General features: G+C 48.5%; 1 protein-coding gene across 6 annotated transcripts in view; it reads left to right on the top strand.

The window, feature by feature from the left end:
• Positions 1-2,084: 2,084 nt before the first annotated feature.
• Positions 2,085-8,701, top strand: part of LARP4B (La ribonucleoprotein 4B) — a 125,176-nt gene continuing 118,559 nt past the window's right edge. For 2 of the 6 annotated variants that reach the window (XM_077945460.1, XM_077945458.1), the window contains exon 1: positions 2,085-2,111. The gene's annotated coding sequence lies outside the window, so the exon portion shown is untranslated. Of the gene's footprint in view, positions 2,112-2,184; positions 2,464-8,701 lie in introns of those variants that run through there. The other 4 variants (XM_077945461.1, XM_028853540.2, XM_015146336.3 and 1 more) reach the window with 2 other exon arrangements.

The following is an 8,701-nucleotide window of genomic DNA, read 5'->3' as shown; positions in this document are numbered from 1 at the left end:
TTTTAAGAAATGGGACTTCGACACATTGCCCAGGCTGGTCTTAAACTCTTGGCCTTGGGCGATCTGCCCACCTTGGCCTCCTAAATTGCTGGGATTACAGGCATGAGCCACTGAACCCATCCATTACTTTCTTTTGTAACAGATAAGACATACATGTCTGCTGGAATGCAGACATAGACAAAAAAGATAGAAGTTTAACCTACCAACCGGAAACGGTGGCTCATGCCTGTAATCCTAGCACTTTCGGAGGCCGAGGCAGGTGGATCACAAGGTCAGGAGATCAAGACCATCCGTCTCTACTAAAAATACAAAAATTTAGCCGGGCGTGGTGGCACGCGGCTGTAGTCCCAGCTACTCGGGAGGCTGAGGCAGGAGAATTGCTTGAACCCAGGAGGCAGAGGTTGCAGTGAGCCGAGATTGTGCCACTGCACTCCAGCCTGGGTGACTGACAGAGGGAAGAGTCAGTCTCAAAAAAAAAAAGTTTAACCTACCAATTTTGGGGCAGAATTCCTAGACTTATACCACATCAATGGGCCTAGCAATGTTAGGAATCAAGAGCAAGAGTAAACTCCTGTAGGTTATCCGTGGAGGTAAAGCAACCACACACCTAAGCAAGGACACTATCGCCTACTGGGCAGGGCACGTTGTCCAAGTAAGCAAGTTTTCTGAAATATGTACATGCTTTTAATATTAAAGGAAATCTGTCTTATGTGGTTAAATGTTCTTTAAAAACATTGCTATGAGTATAATTATTTAACTTGCAAATTTCCTTACAGCTAGGATGCAACAAGGTTTCACAAAGAAGGCAACCAACCTTGATGTCAATAAAGTCTACCCACTATGGGAAGTCGGAAAGGCTTTCTTCCAAAATGTAGAATTGTCAGCATTTGAACACTGAGTAGGAAAAATTATAAGCACAGGCTGGGTACAGTGGCTCCCATCTGTAATCCCAGATTTTGGGGGCCCAGGACCGCACTCCGAGCTCATAGTGCAGACCTGCATAGAGCAAGACCCTGTATCAAAAACTAAAATTAAAAAAGCAGTTGTAAGCACAGGTACACAGTTAACCATGAATATGGTATCTCTGAAAAGCCTTTTTAATGGGGGAACAAACCTAAAATTTGGAATAATTGATATATGTGTATGTGTAGCCAATCAGAGCAAAAACCAGGAAATCAGGCAGCAAGCTTAAGGGAAATGCAACATACTTTGTTTGGTTTCCTTTTCTTCCATAAAATTGATCGGGGTAGGTAAAGCATACTGCTATAGTTCGGAGTCGTCACCATCCTCAAGCAAATGACAGGAGTGTGAACGCCTCCCTGCAAGAGCATCTGACTCGTTCCAACGTGGGCCCGACCCCAGCGCCTCTGGGAAACGTGGTGCTGGGGCCTTGGTCCCGGGTGTGGGTTGGTGGTTCGGGGCAGGGCCGGGGCCTTGATCCCAGGTGTGGGCTTGGGGATTCCGGGGCTGAACCCAGGCCTTGGTTACGAGTGTGGGGCGGGGGTTCCGGGCAGGGCAGGGGACTTGATCCCAGATGTGGGGTGGGGAGTTCGGGGCAGGGCTGGGACCTTGATCCCAGGTGTGAGGTGGGAGTTCGGGGAAGCGCCGTGGCCTGGGTCCAGGGTGTGGGGTGGGAGTTCGGGGCAGGGCCGGGACCTTGGTCCCGGGTGTGGGGTGGGAGTTCGGGGCAGGGCCGGGGCCTGGGTCCCGGGGGTGAGGTTCGGGGCAGAGTCCAGGTCTGGGTCCAGGGTCTGGGGATGGGCTAGGGCTGGGTCGCCGTCCGTCCTGGGCGGCAGACAGGAGTCTTTAACTGGAGCACGCGGTGCGGACCGCCAGAGCCCAGCCCTCCGGAAGTCAGGGCCCGAACGGCCCAGCAGCGTCAGGCGCTCTGGCGGCGCCGGGTACGGCGGACGGGGCGGAACGCGCTGCGTGCGCGGGGCGGGGCGATGTGCGCGCACGCGCCAATCGCAAGGCCGCGAGCAGGGTGTACGCGCGGAGAGGCCAAGAAGGCGGCGGGGCGGGCCGGGGATCGGGTGCGCCCAATCAGCTCGCCGCAACGCCATGACGTGAGCCTCTCCCGGGTGCTGAGCGCCAGTCCGCGGGACCGGCGGGTGAGTGCGAGAGGGCAGGGCGCGGGGCGCGGGTCCGCGCGGGGGCGGGACTTCCGCAGGGCCCCGGAAGTGGGAGCTGTGTGTTCTCATGCGAACGGGAAGGAGCGTTGGGGATCTGGAGTCCCGGGGTTGAGACATTTTCGGGCCCGAAAGGGGAAGAATCCGCCGCCGCCGCCGCCGCCAGCCCGCGCACGCCCTCGCCCTCTCCCCTACCTCCGGCCCGGCCCGGCCGCGCCGCCTCTCCCTGCCGTCTCTCTCCTCGCCGTCCCCGCGTGTGGCGCGGCCGCCGGGCCCCGGGGCTGAGGCGAGGAGCCCGCGGGCGGCCGGTCGGGCGGGGCGGCGGCGCTGACAGGTGAGGCACCCTGGGTCGCGGCGGGCGGTCCCTCCCGGCCCAGCTCGGACCCGCGCCGCGCCGCCTGTCACTGCGCCGCCATCTTCCCGGAGGACGCGGCCGCGGCGGGCAGGGCCGGGCCTGGGCCGGTGCCGGGGCAGGGGAAGGCCGGGGCCGGGCTGAGCACCGGGGCTAGGGCACGGGAAGGGCCGGGGCTGAGGAGGACTGGGGCCGGGGCCGGGGCCGGGGAAAGCCGGGGCTGAGGAGGACCGGGGCCGGGGCAGGGAAAAACTGGGGCTGAGGAGGGCCGGGGCCGGGGCAGAGGAAGGCCGGGGCCGGGGCTGAGGAGGACCTGCTGAGGCGAGGCGGGAGTCGACGGAGTTGGGTGCCCCGAAGACCGGGCCAGGGTCAGGGCCGGGTCCGGGCCAAGGCCGGCGGGGACTGGGGTCGGGCAGGGCCTGGGCGGGGCCGGGGTCGCGGGCCGCGAGCGCCCCCAGGCCCGGCGGGCGCCGGCACCCGCAGTGCGGCGCCAGCCTCGCTGCTCGCCCCTCGGTTCCGCCGGAGCCCGGGTAGGCGGCCGTGCGGGTGCGGGGCGGGACGGGTCATCAGGGCATCGCATTCCTTTAGAACCAGGAAGTTGGGATCCTGTTGCTCGGTGTGTGTTTGGAACGCTCTTGTTTTCCTCTTGATAGACTTGAGCGGAGGTAGATCTGAAGGAGTTAAAAAAATAAAGTCGGATGTGAAGATTGCCGGTGTTGGTCTTGGGGCTGGGATACACAGGCGGCAGAGGAGCCGTCGGAAAGCTGCTGCACCTGCCTCTCAGGGTGCGCTTGGGAACGTTAAGAGTCATTCCGCCTCAGTGCCGTTGTGCATCGAAACTTCATGCGAATGTCATCTTGTTTTTCCCCCTATTTTTACCTAAGACTGTCTTAAAACTTGGCTGAGATGAAACTTGAGAAAGCTGCCTGTAGAAAACTACCTCCTATCTGGCTTTCGTTTGATTCTCGAATAAGTGGATGCCCAATAACTTGTCTTAATAGTAAATTGGAAGTTTGAAGTTTTGGATAACTGAGAAAACAGGAAGGTTTTCCTTGACAGGGCAGTGGAGTTTGTAAGTATAAACAGTATGCGTGAGGCCTTTTTCTAGAGATAAGAGCAACTCCAAGGTGAACATTGAAGGAGACAGACAAGTTATTTTCCCTTTCGAAAGTTTTTTTCTCTTAGTTTCAGTTGTTTGAATATTTAAATGCACTTGAAATAGGTGCTGAGTTGTAGTTTGTGACGACCACAGTGGGGAAGAGTGGTGTCCTCTTTTTCCTTAGTGGTCAGGTGGTGTGTGCAGTGTGCAATTTCCATACTTCCCCAACCTGCCTGGCGCCCCTCATTACAGTCAGGGTAATTTACAGAAGTTGAAATGGTTGTGGCTTTTCAGTTTTTTTCTCCTTGTATTTAATATGCTGAAAGGCAGTTTTGTAATCAAACCATATAAGAAATAGCTTAATAGAGGTTTGCTAAGTGAAATGCGTTCCGAAAGGCATCAGATTAACAAGCTTATTATTTAACCATGAATTTAATTTATATACTTTACTTTGAAACTTGCATTGGTTAGAAATTTTATCCTGTATTTTGAAAAGTTAGTGTGAGTTGAGTTGACTTATTTACATGAAACAAAGGCATGGCTTATTCATTAGAAGTTACCCTCGTGTTGCCTACATTTTCTCAACTGTAACAGGGACATGATGATAATATAATTTTCTTAGGACTGTTTTAACACAAACATGAAAATGTTGACTGTTTTTGCTATTTCTACTATTACTGATTTCCTCCCCCCCACCCCTATGGAGTCTTGCTCTGTCACCCAGGATGGAGTGCAGTGACACGATCTCAACTCACTGCAGCCTCTACTTCCTAGGTCTTCAAGTTGTTCTCCTGCCTCAGCCTCCCTAATAGCTGGGACTACAGGCACGTGCCACCCCACCCGGCTAATTTTTGTATTTTTAATAGAGACAGGGTTTCACCATGTTGCCCAGGCTGGTCTCGAACTCCTGGCCTCAAGTGATCCACCTGCCTCAGCCTCTCAAAGAGTTGGGATTACAGGAGTGAGCCACTGTGCCCAGCTTATTGAATTTTTAAAATATTCTACTTTCTAGCTGTCAATTTATTAGCAGAAAGGTTTTTTTTTTTTTTTTTTTTTGCTTGTTTACATGTATCTGGGCAGAGAAAACAGATTCTAAGCACAGAATGCGTATTTGGAGAAAGCAGTTCCACTATTTTTGAGTAGGAACCAGAGAGAAAAAAAGATAACATAGGTACAGTTCTGTAGAAGAGTAGCTGAAATTAAGTGGCAGCAAATTCAGGGAGAAATGTAATTTGATTTAATGTTCGGGAAGATTGCCCTGTTTAAAAGTGAGATTTAAAGAATTTATTGAATTTAATGCAATTTCCATAAGTAAGCACAAGTTTTGACAAGTATATATTTAAGCTGTTTTTGTGAAGCAGTCTTCACATTATCTTAAAATGTAGTTCGAAAATACGTGCAGGCTGGGCGAGGTGGCTCATCATGCCTGTAATCCCAGCACTTTGGGAGGCCTACATGAGTTTAGGAGCCCAGGAGTTCACCAGCCTGGACAACAGAGAGAGACCTCATCTCTACCAAACAAAAAATTAGCCAGGCACCTGTAGACCCAGCTATTGGGGAAGCTGAAGTGGGAGGATCGCTTGGGCCTGGGAGGTTGAGGCTGCAGTGAGCCATGATCCTGCGACTGCACTCCATCCTGGACAACAGTGAGATCTTGTCTCCCCCCACCCCCAAAACATGCAAATTGGGACATCAAATTGTTAATGGTGTTTACAATGAACAGTGCCTTCAGGTAGCTGCAGCTACTCTACATAGATTTGCAAGTTTTTGTAGTGATAGGCTGTGGTAGATGTTACCAGCCAAGGAGTAGCTGACAAACTCCTTTCACTGTTATTTCATTGTGATGTTAAAATTCATATTTTCCATCAAAATAGTGATAACTAGGATTATAATCTGGGTCTTCCAGTTTTAGTAACGTGTTGTCTATGTTATGGTCTTTTGAGGTTGTAAAAAAGCTATATAGATATGTTACCATCAATTCCATTTGTTTTTATCCTAGTGTTAAAGGTACAAGTTTTTTTTTTTTTTTCTTCTTTCCTGAGGCAGAGTTTCACTCTTGTCGCCCAAGCTGGAGTGCAATGGTGCGTTCTCATTCTCGGCTCACTGCAACCTCTGCCCCTTGGGTTCAAGTGATTCTCCTGCCTCAGCCTCCCGAGTAGCTGGGATTACAGCTGCCCGCCACCACACCTGTCTAGTTATTTTTTTGTATTTTTAGCAAAGATGGAGTTTCACCATGTTGGCCAGGCTGGTCTTGAACTCCTGACCTCAGGTGATCCACACACTTCAACCTCCCAAAGTGCTGGGATTACAGGCGTGAGCCATGGCACCCGGTCAAAGGTACAAGTTTTAAATATGTTTTTGTCATGCATGCAGTACTCTTATAGATTCTGTCAGATTTAGGGATATTCTTTTCAGATCGATAAGTTACACAAAAATCTTGGAGTATATTCTTGTAATTTCTTATACAAAATTCTCAAAACAACCTTTTTCCAATGGGGAGAAGACATGAACGCTGAAGTCATGTTTTTGGGAAATACCTTGTTAAAAACAGACACTGCTATAAGGGTTCGCTTGCTTATGCTTTTTTGTAGAACTTTATTGATGTGAAGAGTTCTCCTTTTTCTGTAAAAGCTTATTTTAGAGTACGAAGTAAATGAGGCACTCAGAGTTAACCTCATCAGGCCTGAGTTTAGTTCAGTTTAAACTTTTTGCTGTTATGCTTGTTGATATCTTTGTAACTACTATGCTTCTAGAGTTATTTTGTTTAGAAAATGAATTCCTTTTTTAGATCATGGAATTGTAAGGTAGAAAACTGCTAGGTTCTCAAAAGAAGGAAGATAAATTCCAACTTGAAACTTCTTTCCCCTAACATTCTAATGCTTTGTTTTTCCTGTGTGTAAATGCCTTCCTTAGGAACAGGGAAGATTATTAACTCAGCTGTGTTTCCTTCCCTTCTCTTTCTCACTGCCACCCCCCACCCCATACCTTAATACCTTTTGTCCCTTCAGTGCCTTTATAAACTGTCTTCTCACAGTTTTTCTGGTGAAGCTGTCATGGCTCCGATTTCAACCATAAAGGATATGCAGTTCAGTGATGCTGCTGGTTTTACATCTCCTTTCCCATCAGCCCCATTGCCCCGGTTAGGAGACCTAGACCATGGAGTATGTTGTAATATTGAAAGTATTTCATGTTTAACACAATTTTTTTTTTTTGAGACTGAATTTTGTTCTGTTGCCCAGGCTGGAGTGCACTGGCATGATCACGGCTCACTGCAAACTCTGCCTCCCTGGTTTAAGGGATTCCCCTGCCTCAGCCTCCTGAGTAGCTGGGACTACATACAGGTGCGTGCCACCACGCCTGGCTAATTTTTGTATTTTTAGTACAAATGGGGTTTCACCATGTTGGCCAGGCTAGTCTTGAACTCCTGACCTCAAGTGACCCAATTGCCATGGCCTCCCAGAGTGCTGGGATTACAGGTGTGAGCCAGTGCGCCTGGCCGTGTTTGACACAAATTTGAAAGCGTACTACTTAATTTTTAGGTTGAGTGTGATAATCATAGAGATGAGACTTGATCTTTGCTGAAAATGTTCTTTATGAAGTCTGATGTGCATGAATTTGCCTGATAAAATACTCTTGTATTTACACAAATCATTGTAGTCACACTGTAGCCAGAGTGTGGCACAGCCTGATGGCTGGCCTCTTCAGGAACTCTCCAGGACTGGCCTAGGCCTCGCCCTGCGTGTGCTTCCACTTCTGCCTTTTCCTTCTCTGCCCTGCCCCACCTTTTAGTCAGGATCACACCTCCCTCTCTTACCTTGGTGTTGCAAATGTTGTAGCCATTGCTGTTGGTAGATTCTTTGCCTGAAATTGAATGTCCACCTCCTTTTAAAAAAATTTTAAAATATTTACTTAGCTCCTTAACCCATCCTTAAAAAGATATTTTAGGATTCCTCCAGGCTGCTTTGCCTTAAGTTCTGAGGTTATGCTTCTCTGTTTCTGTAGCAACGTAAGTGTACCCTTGTGTTAGTTAGCACATAATTAATGTAAGCTCCTTGTGAGTGAGATTTTCTTTTTATGCTTGTCAACTCTGCCCAGCCCAGGGCCTGGTAAACTGTAGATGTTTAATGAAATTAATTCAAGTAAAGAGATAAGAATGCTTAAAGCCATCTCCCACCTGTGTTCCAGAGAAATTGTTTGCTGATTGTATACTTGTACCTTTCTGTAAACAAATAGGAAAATCTTTACTCAAAAAGAATACATTAGAAAGGATCTTATAGAGTATAAAAGCTATATTTACAAATTTTTAACTGACTTTTCATAGCTACATACAGTACATAAAGTATTTTCAGATAGGGTGATTTAACCACATGACCTTTAAATTATACTGTTTCTCAGTCTTTAAAAATGTGCCCTCTTTCGGCTGGGCGTGCGTTTTTTTTTTTTTTTTTTTTTTTTTTTTTTTGAGATGGAGTTTCACTCTTGTTGCCCAGGCTGGAGTGCAATGGCACGATCTCGGCTCACTGTAACCTCTGCCTCCCAGGTTCAAGCAGTTCTCATGCCTCAGCCTCCCTGGTAGCTGGGATTATAGGCGTGTGCCACCACGCCCAGCTAATTTTGTATTTTTAGTAGGCGTGAGCCACCGCGCCTGGCACGGCTGGGTGCTTTGATTCATGCCTGTAATCCCAGCACTCTGGGAGGCCGAGGCAGGTGGATCACCTGAGGTTAGGAGTTCGAGACCAGCTTGGCTAACATGGTGAAACCTCGTCTCTACCCAGGAGGCAGAGATTGCAGTGACCTGAGATCACGCCACTGCACTCCAGTCTGGGTGACAGAGTGAGGCTCTGTCTCAAAAAAAAAAAAAATAAATAAATAAATAAAATAAAATAAACGCCCCCTTTTTGATAGCCATAGAATTTCTTACCTTTATTTTGCTTTAAAATAAAAACATCGCGTTAACCCAAAATAAAACAATTGCAATATTGAAAATGTATCTTTTAAACTTTAGTGGAGGTTTTTCCATTTTTAATTTTCTGTTAAGTCTTGCTACAGGGCCTGGAATAAAGGAGGGCCACTGAGAGGTAAGAAAAGGGTTCATTTTCTTCCTGTGGCAAGTATTCTGAC

Source organism: Macaca mulatta, chromosome 9 (genome assembly GCF_049350105.2).
Source record: "Macaca mulatta isolate MMU2019108-1 chromosome 9, T2T-MMU8v2.0, whole genome shotgun sequence".
Classification (NCBI taxonomy): domain Eukaryota; kingdom Metazoa; phylum Chordata; class Mammalia; order Primates; family Cercopithecidae; genus Macaca; species Macaca mulatta.
Note: the sequence above shows the minus strand (reverse complement) of the source record. Positions and strands in the feature narration are given on the sequence as shown.